Here is a 13,911-nt window from a genome sequence, read left to right on the forward strand (position 1 = left end):
CTGATGATCATCATGATCGAACGATGATCGCTAGTTCCACCACTTCAACAAAGGTTTTTTTTTTTTTTTTTTTAAATATTTAGATCATTTAAAACTACACTTGAATCTGGTATCTAGATACATAAATAAAGTAAAAAGGTAATAATACGTAATTTAAATCTGCACTTGAAAAGTTCTTTCTTTCTTTCTTTCTATATTAATGTTTATGGCTTCATTTTTGTCTTTTGAATAGAGTGCTATATATACTACTATATATTGATTTGGCCTGAAAACAAACTCATAATTTTGGATGAGATGACTTTTTTCTACTGGGTGATGAGTCAAAAGAGTAATTACATATTATATATATAATCATTTTTGACGCAGGTTTAACTCTCTAATTATTTCAGTTTTTTTATTACTTTTTTTTATCTTTATAAATGATATATATATATATTAATGTGCAACTTATTGATTTGTTAGGACTATAGTCTTGGTCAATAAAATATTACTATCTATTCGACTTATTCTGGAGTGTAGATATGCCATTAGCCTTCCACATGTTTGACCAAAAAAAGTTAAGCACTATGATGAATGATGATTGACATCTATGTTTAAATGCGATAGTTATGTTTGTTATCTTGTTCATCAAATGCTACTGTAGTTTTGTTAACGAAAAAGTTCTTGGCTATTACTTGTTCAATTTTACTTGTTGCCTTTTGTTCAATTCAGTGAAAAATGTGTACTTCAGAGCGTATGATGGGGAATGAGGCAAGTATTGAGGAATGTGTACTATAGAGCACATGATGGGAATGAGGCAGGGCAATTGTTCTTCTTCCACGGATTAATGTACAAAGTTGTGAAGAAGTGGCCATTAAGTTGGTAAGTGTCAACTTGCAAAGATAATTATATAATTTTTCGGGTTACTCTGACATCTGAAATAGGTGTTTAGCAATTAAAAAAATTAGCTTAGATTTCAGCTGAGTAATTATGTTTCTCCTTGTATTCAAGTCCATCGAATTAATCTTTTATTGATTACTTTATAGACTATATAATTTGTTACTAATATATTTTAGAAAGGTGTATATAATTATGCACAACAAACCTTGTCATAAACTTACAAGTAGATTTTCGTCGATTTTATAAAATTTCAATTCAGCTTTCAATTGATAGACACTCTTTAATATAATATTGAATGCTATTAATTTTATTTTCTTGTTAATCACGTTAGTTTTAGTACCTTAATAATAGATATGGTAATTTGAAAACCTGCAATAATTACAAGATTTGATCATGAGGATACATACTTTTTCTTAATTTGTTGAAACCATTTTTTAATCTGATAGTCGTGATATTATGTATATTTAGCCTATTCCTTAGAATTTATATGACATTTGTGTTGATGAAACTAAGGACAAAGCCAAGTCTTTGTCTTTGGAATAGAATGAAAATATGAATACGGTGATGATGCGAACCTTTGGATGACAAGCTATAAATTTATTTAATTATTTTTATCTATAATCTTTTATAAAATAACTTTACATTACAATTTTGTCTAAAACTAAATATTTGGTGGAAAATAAACTATTCTATATCATTATAGTAATTACATTGAATTGACAAACTACCTATGCATATGTTATTTCTTAACATCTTTATGGTTACTATTGTTAACTGAGAGTTACTATTGTTAATTGAGATTTACAGATTAAATAACTTCTCTAGAGATGATTGCCAAGATTCTATTTCTTTCACTACTCAGGCGGAAGCAAGTTTTCAAAGTTACGAGCTCTACACAAACACTGCGTTCGATAGAAATTATGATGTTGTATATCATTAAATTTAAACTTAATTTATTATTTCATCAATAAGATGTTGTCAATGTATTTTTTTTTTTGTAAAGAAAAATTATGAATGTTTTATTGGTGCAAATTTTTTGTATTTTTTATTAATATTATATGTTTTTTATTTAATATTCTTGTTGTGTTTGGTGATGTGTGGATGTATCTAAAGTATTTTTTAAAAATTTGTTTGATGATTTTTCGCGATAGATAATAACTATCGTTGTTGCTTTCTATAGCGACAGTTATTAACCGTCGGCGCTGCCAGCAACAACATGTATTAACTGTCGGCGTTGCCAGCAACAGCGATCGTTTTTAACTGTCGGCATGGCTACCTTTACGCTGGCATAGACAAATACGACAGTTAGCCGACTGTCATTGTTGCTCAATAACGACAGTTAAAAACTATCAGAAAATAGTTTTGTAGTAGTGGGGACTTGGCACTCGGTTTTGAGAGTTTAGAGCATGAACTGCCCAGATTGTTTTGACTTGTGGATGAATTTTACTAATAAAAAAGCTAAGAGATTTGTTAGGGGGTTAGTTTAAACATGTATAAGGGTCAATGCAAAATTTTAGAGGAAAATGTGTCAAGGTATAAGAGATATGATTTTTCAAAGTTTGCCCTAGAATTTGGAAACAAAACTTCTGGGCAGCAAGCACTGCCCAGATTTATTTAAACATTTTTATGAGTTTTATTATTCCAACAATTATGAAATTTTCAAGTAAGCTAATCTAGACATGTATAAAGATCCCTGTAAAATTTTAGAAAGAATTGGGCTACGGTGTAAGAGAAATAATTTTTCAAAGTTATCTAAAATCTGGGAACAACTTTTGGGCAGCAGACACTGCCCATATTGCTTTAAAAATTTGAATGGGTTTTTCCATCCAAAAAATTATGAAATCTTGAGGGAAATTATTTAAGATGTGTATAAGGACTTCTGTAAAATTTTAGAGAAATATGTGTCATGGTTTAAGGGAAATGATTTTTCTAAGTTTGCCCTAAAAACTGAAAGGTAGCAACTTCGAACCTTAATGAAAAGTGATTTTTGGGAGGTTAGTTCTCTCAACCTAAAATAAGTTTTGAGACGAGGCTTTTGCCTAGTTCTCATCTTTATAACACAGAATACGTGAATGATAACTTAAGGGTTTTGGTTAAAATACTCAATTGAGGGCAAAAGCTTAAAAAACGGGACTATATCACCTTGAAACATATAATGACTTCAAAATTTGGGAAATGGGAAGAATCTTTTAAAAAATATAACTAAGGATTTGGAGATTTAACCAATCCCAAATAAGTTTGAGTTAATTTAAAAGTTGATTTTTACCATTTTATAAGTTAAGGGTCCAATTTCCCTTCCTTTCAAAAACAACATAAAAAGAGATCCTAGGTTATGGATAAAAATGATAATAATTGGAGTTTGGGGTTTTGTAGAACCTTTAAGAGAATGGGATAAAATTTTCGGATATCATTTGTAAAGGGTCAAAAAGTGGTATTTTGGTAAAAAATGATAGAAAATGGTAAACTTTCGTAAGAGGATGATAAGTTGGTATTTTTCTAAAGTTATGATTTGAGTAGAACTCATTTTTCCTAAAACCAAAATACGAGTTATCCTATAAGATGGTTCTTTAGCTAAAGAATATTAAGATGAATGGAATGGAGAGCGTGTTGCGGTGAGGCCGATTTTTTCATGATAATGTAAAGGCTGAAACGAAGTCCGACCTTATACATTGTAAGGTGTATAAGAGGCTCAGACAACTTTATTGCATGTAGCTATCGTAGAATATATAAGATTATGCCATAGTTTAATATGAGTACACCATATTAATTGCAGTAACCACGATAGGGAAAACGAATAGCGGTGTTAAAGATCCAACTCGGAGCTAAGGACTCCAGGTAAGTTAGCATTTCTCTTTCTTGGATACAACATGAATATACTAGTGTGTGCTTGTAGTAGTAGATTACACTTGTGTTGTTTGGGTCATTAAGACCAGGGTATGCTTAATGCCTACTCTTGCAATGCTTTTGCATTCTGTGGCTAAATGGTAAGTTGGCTCAGGTTGGATCCAGAACCCTAACGTAAAATAGTCCGGGTTGGAGCCAGGACATAAATTATGGAACCGGGTTTAGGCCCGGAACCCTTGGTGTTAATCTATTGATTAGTTATGATATGTGTTTTATGCTGTTCTTATGGTTGTATATTCCATGTAGTTTAGAGATAAGACTTATGTATTGTACTTAAATTTGATTTTTTTCCTATAAAATAATCCAATCGTTCTGTTAGGCCATTTTCAATGGATTCTGGACTTTTTTTATATGCATAGAACTTGGAGTTTCCTTATTTATGTTGTTCTTGTCGCTTTGTAATTTCAAGTAGTTTGGAGACAGGAAATGTGCATTGTTCTCTAGGACATAAGGTTATGTGAGTTCTATCTTAAAAGTAATACAACTTTTGCTTTGTTGAGGCATGTATAAATGACATGTTGAAAGGAAGAAGAGGACAATAAGGCATATGTCAAGAAATCCCTCACTATCTATGAAGACATTATACTGTGATTAATATATCTAATTGGCCAAGAAACTGTGGCTATAATCTTTAATAATGTAGATGTGTTATATTTGTGGAGAGATATACTACGATACTAGGATTACATGGTTGTGTTTATGTGCATGCTTCCTTCTTTCTTACATTATTAAGCCTGCCTAAACAACTTCTTATGTTAAATTTCTTTTCTGATTTGTACTAATTTTTTCTTCTTTTAATTATCAATTTTTACAGTTGACGATTTTATTATTATTAGTATATTTTTTGTGGGGTAGTATTATTATTTCTAAATAGACATGTGTGTATATCATTCCTGATTAATTTAATTTTTTAATATTATTAATTTTTTTTTTACGCTTTTGATACAGTCTCGAGGTGGACAATCTGCATATTGTCTTCAAGAATATGAAGTAGAAACAGATAAGTGAGTGTTGCAGGCTGTTTATTTTCCTAGCCCTCTGACTAGTTTTTTCAACAATATTGAAAGAAAGAAACTGTAATTACCTTTTGATTTAATTTTTTTTTTCTTTTTTGTTATCAGTTTTATTGAGATGTACCTTAGACCTCCTTCAGACAGTGAAGAAGCACTGAAAAATGATTGGATAAAAAGTGCGTCAATCTGGTATTAGATATTATCTATCTGTTGGTGATCAAAGGATTGTTGACAAGAATTTCATCATCAGGCCAAAAGTTGAGTTTGAGGTAAGGCATATCTTCTTAGTGATTACTAACAAAATTTTCACATTGATAGGCGAAATTATTTCAATAAGCCATGATTTTCAAGCATGTGAATAGTAAAAAGACCCAAGCTTGTCAGGCCTTACATTTCCTGTTATATATTGCTTTCTGAGTTGGAAATTCCTTTATCCTTGCTATATCCATGCAACAAAAAGACCTTAGTAATTTGACTAGATTTGATAAATTTTTGTTTGTGTTTCTAGATTAGAGCCAAATCCCAGCAGCAGAGCCTTCATTAATTGTTTTAAAAAGAGATGATTATTTTGTGCACCCCTATTATTATGAAGCATGTGGTCCTTCCTTTTACTTTTGGTTTTGTTTTGCACTTGAAGATAATTCCTGCTTAAAACTCATGTGAAAGCTCTTGTGCTTGGGTCATTTTATGTGTACATTATTTAATACATAACTACTTTATATTCTTTGCTTTCCGATTATCCTTTTAAATATCAAAACCAGGTTGGAAGGATGACTTTAGGTGGGCTGCTTGCTTTGGGGTACAATGTAGTTGTCAGTTATAAATGAGCATCTACATCAGTGAATAATGACAATGTATCTATTTCACTTGAAACAATTGATACTCTTGGTGAGACATTCATGGTGCTGAGGGGCACAAATCAAAAAGTATGAACTTAGTATTCTTTACTAAAATGTGTTTCTTTTTTAACATTCTTTTGGAGAAGTTTATTAAGGGTGATAGCCATGGTTTGAACACAAGACCAACCATTTGATGAAGAGTGACTTGGCTGTCCCCTTGGGGGATGTAAATAAAGTCATTATGAATTGTGTGCCTATATTATTACTTTGTAGAGGTTTACTGTTGATACTATGTTGATGTCCTTATATATTCTTTTATTAGGATATGCTGCATTAGTGTCCTGTGTTTTGAAGTTCTTTCTATTACATATGAAGTACATTTTGGGTATAGGGGAGGATTGGTGGACAACCTGTTTGGTAAACACAAATGAAATCTGTTTACTTTGGGATCAACCAGGTTACTAGAAGGGAACACATTACCTTTATCAATCCTTTTCAACATGACTTTATATGTAGTTGTATTTTAAACTTATTATCACCTTGATTAATCTTATTTTCTGTAGACAGTTGGAAATGAAGCATCAAAGATGGGCGTTAGTGGACCGTGGCTCACTAAATCATATCTTAAAATGAGTATGGATAGAAAAGGTTGTAAACGAGACAATGTTTTTCTAATTTATTAATGTTTATTTTACTTGTGAAATTTAAAATTATTCAAAAGCTTTTATGTGGTTTCCTTGGAGCCTTTTTTTTATTAGTTTGTGTGGTTCACTCTTCTCTCTCTTGGCATTTGTTTGAAGGTAATTTAGAAAAATATAAAATAAAATATACATGTATGAGTTAAGAGTAATGATGATTGTGTTGTTGGCCTGTACAGGTGTACCTCGTCTTAATACACCTCCACTTTTGCCTAATACATCTCTGGCCACTGGCTAGCAATCAAGACAAAACGATAATTGCACCAAGGCCAATCCGGGTTACTCTGAATCTTGTTAATAAGCTTGAGGATCTATCTCAGCCATGGACTCGATCTCCAAAAAAATAAAAAATGGAACCTGTAGTGGCAACATGGCATTTCATTTCTTTAGACCCTCCTGCAGATAGCTCAACCATCGGTATGTTTCATTGACTAAGAGACTATTCTGCTTGCCAATTTATTTTTTCTGGGTATGTTGCCATCGTCATGTTTAAACTTCTCTCATGAAGCAACCATAGATCCTTCCAGTTTCAGGGACACCATGAAACTTGCTCCAATGCCCGATTCATATGACTTCGATAGAGGATTGCTTTTCTATGCAAGCAATTCAAGAATGGACTGGAAGATAAGTTAGAAGTCTCTTAATCATTTTGAAATTATGACAGTGAGAACTTGAATAGAATTATTTATATAACTCTTATGTTGATAATTCAGGCTTTGTTGGAGAATAAAGGTTTCCCAGTTGTAGTTGGAATTGGTCTGTTGAACTACTCCCTCCCTCCTCTTGTTGTTGATATTAAACTTGGCTTGCTTTTCTGCTAGCACTTACATATTTGATATTAAAGTATGTGAATTGAGTTGCATAGGATTTTCTGAGTGATAATTAACATGCTTATATTCTATTATTAGTTCCATTTGAGTTGGAATCTAATTTCCACTCAGTGGGTGAGATAAGAGACATACTGGATCAGCAACTCCAGCCTTTCTTGGAATATATACTTTTTTTTGTGAAGGCTCAAGAATGTTTTGGTATTTTGCTGCAATGATGTCTTGTACTTTTATGAATTTTGAGTAGAAGTTCCGTGAAAAAGAAAATGATATTCATCTTTTTTTTTAGAATTAAAACTTGACGTAATTCCCTTTTATTAATTTGATTTATTAATACAACAAATTCTCATCTAGTTATTTACATGCATTAAAGTGTTAAGTTACAATTATGCATAGGTTTGTTTTCTGCTTTGAGCTGTAGTTTAGCCTCCTGAAATCTTTCCCTGATCTCTCATCTTTGTATTTTTCCCATCAATACAAAGAAGTTTCTTTTCCAAAAAATAAAAAATTATGTACATTTATTTTTGGTGTGTGACATTGATTTTGTCTGTGAAACTGCACATGTTCCCTGAGTATTCTTTCTGTTTAAATGAAGACAATGTGTAATGACCCACTAATCTAGACTATTTGGACCATTAACGAAACTATACATAAAATCCTTAAAAGAACTTACATTTGCGAAAATACCATAATTTATTGAATAACTTGCAAAATAAGAGTTATTTACAAAGTAAATACCAAAACGGATATGGGATCCCATTGTCTTTAAAACAAAAACATAATTTAAAATAATAAAACATTACATAATTAGTGCGGAAAATACATATAAAAAGACATAAAACCGAAACTACATCCTCGAATCGATTAACGCTCGGCCCCTTGACTCCATTCATCATCGATACACATCCTCTAAGCGTCACGAATCTTACCGCCTCTAAAGCTTATTTTCCTGCACATAAAACAGAAAGGAATGAGCCTAATGCCCAGCAAGGAAAATCTAACACAAAGTCATATACATAATTTCATAAGAAAACATAAAGACTTAACATAACACATATAACATACACTTATTATAATGGCCATTATTACTTGGGGTCCCATAGACTAAACAAGCATATGCCCATGGGATTAGTGGGGTCCTACTAGCTAAGTAGGTCATATGCCCATAACCCATTTGGGGTCTTGTTAGCCATATGGGTCATATGCCCAAGCCTACAAACATACACATATACATATCATAACACATTAATAACATAAAACATATAGATAACATAAGCACATAACATATTAATTCTAGCCTATTTTCCTTACCAAAGTTACCGGGATTATGGACTGAGTTGGGACTTTTGGAACACTCCTAAAACCATAAGAAAGAGTGAGTCTAAGAAAGGAGATGAAACAAAGAGAATAGGAAGACTAAACCATTAAAAGAAAATATGCTTACCACAACTTAAGTACTTAAGAACTTGGATTCCCTAACCAAAATAAGAATGAGGTTAGGAAATTGAGTAGAAAACTAAGAGAAAGGAAACATAATACAGAAAGGAACTAGAGTTTTGGTTACCTCAAAGATTTGCAAGATCAATCTAACCTCCACCGAAATACTATAGAACTCACTTCCCAAAGTGTTTGATAAGCTTATGATGTTTAAGCTTATAGTTTTTCCCCAAACCAGGTGTTTACACACTCACACTCACTTAACACTAGCAGCTTCTGAACTTAGAGCAAATGGTGAATAATGGCTGGGTACTAGGTCCTATTTATAGAGTTTGGGAATGAAAATATCTTGATTTTACTTGAATAAAAATAATGGCTTTTTAGGTGAAAATCATTTGAATAATCGTTCAGCAGAGGCTGAAGACTCGTTCAGAAGATGCTGGACTGTTGAAGGAGTTTGAATGGCTGAAAGGAAAAGAATTCAAATGTATTTGAAAACATGCTGGTGGAGGCGATATATCGCCCCCTATAGGCGATATATCGCCTGGACCTTTGTTCCCGAGGCGACCGTGCATCGATTCGTGTTTTCCGTATCTACGTGCTGCGATATATCGCCCCCTATAGCTGCGATATATCGGCATACGCTGAATATTTAAACACGAATTTACACATTTTTAGCTAAGTTTGAATGGAGTAAACAGCCTTGACTAAGCCCTCAACGTACTCAAAGCTGCTGACTGACCCTATAACATTCAAACTTTACCCTTATTTAATTTAATCCTCAAAAATACTTAATCCTTAATTACCATTCATAACATGTGCTTAAAATCCTATTGGTTGATATCTAAACCTTATAATATAACAAATACTATCATTAATATCAGTCATATAATCAAACCTTAGGTTATACTTAATATTCTTAAACTATAGGTTAAACTTAGAAAATCTATAAGTACTACTATGAGTGTCCAAATAATTCCCGGTCTGAACCAAAAATCCATAGTAACAAAGATAACACTAAACATACTATAATACTACTAAACAATTAGCTAAGTAAAGTTCTTGGACTCTACAATTCTCCCCTACTAAAAAGAATTTCGTCCTCGAAATTTACTTATCACATAACTCCGGATACCAGCCTTGCATGTCCTCCCCCAACTCCCACGTTGCCTCGCGTTCAGAACTATTGCTCCATAGGACTTTGACTATAGGAAGGCTCTTAGACCGTAACTACTTCATCCCTCTATCTAGGATGCTAACCAGTCGTTCCTCGTAACTTAAGTCTTTCTGGAGCGCTATCGTATCGTATTTGAGGACGTGAGAAGAGTCTGACACATATTTCCGTAACATCGAGATGTGGAAGACGTTGTGACTATCGGCTAATGCTGGCGGTAGGGCTAGTCTATACGCAACTGTTCCCACTTTGTCCAATATCTAAAAGGACCTATGAATCGGGGACTAAGCTTGCCCTTCTTTCCGAACCGCTTGACACTTTTCATAGGAGATATCTTGATCTCCAACTTGAAATTCCACATCGCGTCGTTTGGTATCTGCATAGCTTTTCTGACGGCTTTGAGCAGCCAGCATACGCTGTCTAATAAGCGTTACTGCTTCTTAAGCTTGTCTAACAGCTTCGAGCCTTAGAAGCTGCCTTTCTCCTACCTCGTCCCAGTGCAACGGTGATCGGTACCTTCTTTCATATAGCAACTCATAAGGTGCCATCCCGATCGTCGACTGGTAGTTGTTGTTGTACGAGAACTTGATCAGTGGTAAGTACTTGTTCCACGATCCTCTGAAATCAAGTATACACGCGCGTAGCATATCCTCTAAGATCTAAATCGTACGCTCAAACTGCCCATCTTTCTGAGGATGGAAAGCTGTACTAAGGCTTAACTTAGTACCCATAGCTCGCTGTAAGTTTCTCCAAAATCTTGACGTAAATACTGATCCTCTATCTGACTCTATCGTCTTGGGGATTCCATGCAATCGTACAATCTCTTGGATGTAGATGTCTGCATATTGGTCTGCCGTATATGAAGTCTTAACAGGCAGGAAATGAGCCGACCTGGTTAGTCTATCTATGACTATCCAAGTGGAATCATGCTGCTTATTCGTCTTTGGCAGACCCGTCACGAAGTCCATGGCTATATCGTCCCACTTCCATTCCAGTATGCTAAGCGATTGCAATAATCCTGCAGGCCGCTGATACTCTGCTTTCACTTGCTGGCATACGAGACACTTAGATACATACTCTGCTATCTCCTTCTTCATCCCTGGCCACCAATAGACTGCCTTGATGTGAGTCATCTTGGTAGACCCTGGATGAACTGAGTACGGGGTATTGTGCGCTTCTTCTAGGATCGTCTTCTTAATACTTTGATCGTCTGGCACGCATACCCGATCCTTATATCTCAATAAACCTTGGCTAGATATTGAGAAATCTGTATTCTTGCCTTCTCTGACTGCTTCCATGTGTGCTGCTAACGTGTCATCATGTCTCTGACCAATCCGTATGTCCTCTAGCAGATTCGATTGGATAGACAAGTTAGTCAGCTTGCCTATAACTACTTCTATTCCGGCACTGATCAGCTCCTACTGTAGCGGCTTTTCTAATAAGGCTGCTAAATTCCCATAGCTTTTCCTACTAAGCGCATCGGCAACTACGTTCGCCTTTCCTAGGTGGTATAGGATTTCGCAGTCGTAATCCTTTACTAATTCTAACCACCTGCGCTTGCCTCATGTTGAGCTCCTTCTGCGTAAAGAAGTATTTTAAACTCTTGTGGTCCGTATAAATCTCGTACCGTTTTCTGTAAAGATAATGGTGCCAGATTTGCAACGACCACCACTGCCAACTCCATATCATGAGTTGGATAGCGTTGTTCATACTCCTTCAACTAACGTGAGGCGTAGGCTATCACCTTGTCGTTTTTGCATCAACACGCATCCCAATCCTAGCTTTGATGCATCACAGCAGACAATGAACTTATCGTTGGGTGTCGATACACTAAGTACTGGTGTTGAGCAAAGCTTATCCTTAAGCAACTGGAAGCTTTCCTCACACTTATCATTCCTGTTAAACTTTGTTGCTTCCGGGTCAGGTTGGTGAGTGGAGTGGCTATCTTAGAAAAGCCCTCTACAAACTTTCTATAGTAACCTGCTAGCCCTAAGAAGCTTCTTACTTCTGACGCGTCCTTTGGTCTAGGCCAATCCTTCACGGCCTCTACCTTCGATGGATCCACAGCAACTCCGTCTTTCGATATGATGTGCCCGAGGAACGCCACTTGTGAGAGCCAAAACTCGCATTTCTTGAACTTGGCGTAAAGTTTATGCTCCTTCAATCGCGTCAAAATCATCCTCAAGTGTTCCTCGTGCTCCACTTCATCCTTGGAGTAAATTAAAATGTCGTCGATGAACACAACGATGAATTTATCCAAGTAGTCTTTGAAGACCCTATTTATTAGGTCCATAAACGCGGCTGGCGCGTTAGTAAGACCAAAAGACATAACCAAGAACTTGTAATGTCCATAACGAGTCCTAAAGGCTGTCTTAGGGATGTCTTCTCCCTTTACCTTGAGCTGATGATACCCGGACCGTAAATCGATCTTAGAAAATACAGTCGCGCCTCGGAGTTGATCAAACAAATCATCAATCCGAGGTAGCGGGTATTTGTTCTTAATTGTTACTTTATTCAGCTCACGGTAGTCTATGCACATGTGCATACTTCCGTCCTTCTTCTTCACGAATAGTACCGGAGCTCCCCATGGTGAATGGCTTGGCCTAATGAAACCCAAGTCTAGGAGTTCTTGTAGTTGCGTCTTTAACTCCTTGAGTTCCGTAGGTGCCATCCGGTATGGTGCCTTAGAGATAGGCTCGGTGCTGGGTACTAATTCTATCGTGAAGTCTATTTCTCGAGTTGGCGGCAATCCTGGCAAGTCATCGGGAAATACTTGTATAACGCGGACATCTCCAACCTTAAGTGGCGTCTTCCTTTCCACGTTCGTGATGCTGGCTAAAAAAACGCTTGACATCCTTTCTCTATCCCTTGTTGAGCTTTGAGGGATGACACTAACGGGGTGTGTAGTCCTGAAGCTTGTCCCGTGAAGCATCGTCTCTGGCCATCAGGAGTCTCGAACATCACCTTCTTGCGTTTGCAATCGATCGTTGCGCCATGCCGTGCTAGCCTATCCATGCCTAGTATTACGTCGAAGTCCTTGATCACTAGCTCTATCAGGTCTCCTTCTAGTTCTATGTCCTCAATCTTGATCGGTACGCCTCGTACTATTCGTGATGATAGAACTACTTTGCCCGAAGGCAACTCGGTTACAAACCTAGTTCTAAATCTTTCACCAGGTTTGTCTAGTTCTTCTATCATTCCTAACGAGATATACGAGTATACTCATACCAATCAAGCGATACTAGAACATATACTATCGAGGATAGGATCTGACCTGTAAATGCTTGTTACTAGCATGGGTTCCTCCTTGGGTCAAGGCAAAGACTTTGGTCTGGAACCATCGTTTAATCCTTCTTCTCCTTACTAACATTAATCTGAATCCTTTATACTTCTATTGCCGTTTCTAGAACATTGGCATAGGTAGTGGTTCCCAGGTCTGCTAGCTTAACCCCTAATTCCATCTTTGGTCTAAGTCCTCTGACGAACTTGGTCAACCTCGTAAAGTCGGTTGGGACCAACTCTGGTGCAAACTTGACTAATCTGACGAGCATTTTCTCCTACCATTAGCGATGACTGCCGAGGTGTAGTACTTCTTGTGGAACGGCTCCACAAATCTTGTCCATATCATGGTGGTGACATCATTAGTCTGCTGAACTAAGTCCCACCATATTCTGGCATCCTTCCTGAGTAATGACGAGACGCAGGATATGCGGTCCGTATTACTGAGGTTCATGTGCGTAAGAATTGGCTCTACATTCCTTAGCCACTCTTCTGCCTCATAGGGGTCTATAGTCCCTTCGAAGTTTGGAGCGTGCTGCTTGCGGAACCTTTCATACACTGACTCCATATTCGGTACTGGATGTGGCGCGTAGTTCGTCACTGGCCATCCCCCATATGGACCAACTTGTTGGGGTGCTAGGGCCATTTGTTGTAGCTGCGGCTGCGGTTGTGGCGGAGGTTGAGGCTGAGTCTGCGCCCATTGACGTTGTTGTTGCAAGAGTTCCTCGACTTGTTGTCGCCGTCTAGCGATTTCCGCGGTGTTGTCAGCTGACGGTGTCGGCGCGTTGCAGCTAGTAGTAGCACGCACTCCTCTTCTGCGAACTGGAGGGCATCATTGGTCATTGGAACAACGTTGGATGC

This window comes from Humulus lupulus, chromosome 2 (genome assembly GCF_963169125.1).
Source record: "Humulus lupulus chromosome 2, drHumLupu1.1, whole genome shotgun sequence".
Lineage (NCBI taxonomy): Eukaryota > Viridiplantae > Streptophyta > Magnoliopsida > Rosales > Cannabaceae > Humulus > Humulus lupulus.